We start from the raw sequence: 1,812 nt of genomic DNA on the forward strand, positions 1-1,812 counted from the left end.
GGGGTGTATCACTGTACCCTGTTAGACTTCTCAACTCTTTCCATCAACTTAGTAATCAATTCCCTGTATTAAATTCTATGTTCGAAACTTTGGGAGCGATATATATATTTTTAATTTTACTTTAAGTTCTGGGATACATGTGCAGAATGTTCAGGTTTGTTACATAGGTATACATGTGCCATGGTGGTTTGCTGCACCTATGAACCCATCATCTAGGTTTTAAGCCCCACATGCATTAGGTATTTGTCCTAATGCTCTCCCTCCCCTTGCCCCCCACCCCCCTGGAGTGCCATTTTCTTGATTGAACCTTGGTTGATTCAGATCTCCTTCTCTATTTCCTTTTTGTCATAATTCTTAGGTGCTTAATGTTGCCCACTTCACCCTATTATAGTGATCTGTTTAGTGGGATTGAGCCATCCCTTCCTGGGTTTTCTGTATTTTATACACCTCATCCTCCATCTTCTATCAAAACTCACTACATTAGTGTCCCATTGCATTGTTTTCCAAGAAAACAGCTATCTATTTGACATCCAGATGTGCCAAGGGGTTAGGGCATGATAATGGATTACTGCATGTCCTTCTCAGAAGTATTCAAACACTGCACAGAAATGTATGGCCACATAATGCCCTACCTAAAAGAAGTCCCAGTGTTAGAATTTCAGGCTTTTCCTGGGAATTCCTAAAACTTCACCAAGCATATAGTCATTACATAAAGTTGGTCTTTTCTGCTGGGAGACTTCCATTTTCTCAAAATGACCAAAATTTTGGAAGCTGAAAATGAAACAAGATGGGCTCAGAGAAACGATAGACTGAGAACAGAAGAAGTGTTTTTGGCACTTGTTTATCTAAAGTGGACTTCCAAGCAAGGCCTGCTGATTAACAGAATAGCTTAAGTCTTACTCTTTAGGAGTATACATGTAGGATGGAGGAGGAATTTGGGTTTCATGGCTGGGGAGAGGTCAGTGATGGGCAAGTGGAGAAATGACAGGGCAAGCAGTTTGTGTTTGAGCTCCAAAGCAATCAGGCTGTAGGGAAAACTAGAACAAAGATAGAGGCAGAGAAAGGAGAGGGGCAGGAAAAAAGCAGGAGCAAGTACAGGGCTTTATGAATCCTCAACTGCCTCCAGGCTACAACCTGAGAACAACGGAAATCTTCACCTAGAAAGTGATAATGACCACACTACATTATATGTAGCCTTGGCCGCCTTCCTCCAGGATCATCCTCCTCTTAAACAGCCATCCAGAATTTTTCTAGAGGAAGGAGTAATGTCAAACAGAGTGACCCACAGTGAGAAATTCTTCCAACGCTCTAAAAGCAGTCATTACCCAAAATAGGCACCCAACATGTTCATTTATGACTTGCCATAAATACTAGCATTAGCAAGACAATATTATCCTCATAAGTTGACTTTATTGTGCTTCAGAAAGTTACAACATCATAAATATCTATGAACGTGTTATTTCATCTGCTCTCATAATTTGTCTCTTCCAACATGGTTCTGGCCAATTTTAGAAGTTTCCATGTAAATATTTAAAAATAATGATAGGAAAAAATGAAGACAGAACAAAAAGAGGTCAAGTATCACATTTAGTCCACAAATATTATGACAGAATCTGAAATTGTTTTATGGGTGGCTAAAGCAAACTTTTTATTTTTTTTTGTGGTGGTGATGGTGAAGATGATGCTATGTCTATTATCACCAGTCTAAAAAGAAAGGATGCCTAAATAGGGAATGGAGCAGGCATCTTTAGAACCTCTTTTAATCTCTAGTTAATGATGTTGTAAACCAAAAATAAAATTCTAAGGCCCCCC

Source organism: Hylobates moloch, unplaced genomic scaffold, assembly GCF_009828535.3.
Source record: "Hylobates moloch isolate HMO894 unplaced genomic scaffold, HMol_V3 SCAFFOLD_14, whole genome shotgun sequence".
In the NCBI taxonomy this organism is placed as follows: Eukaryota; Metazoa; Chordata; class Mammalia; order Primates; family Hylobatidae; genus Hylobates; species Hylobates moloch.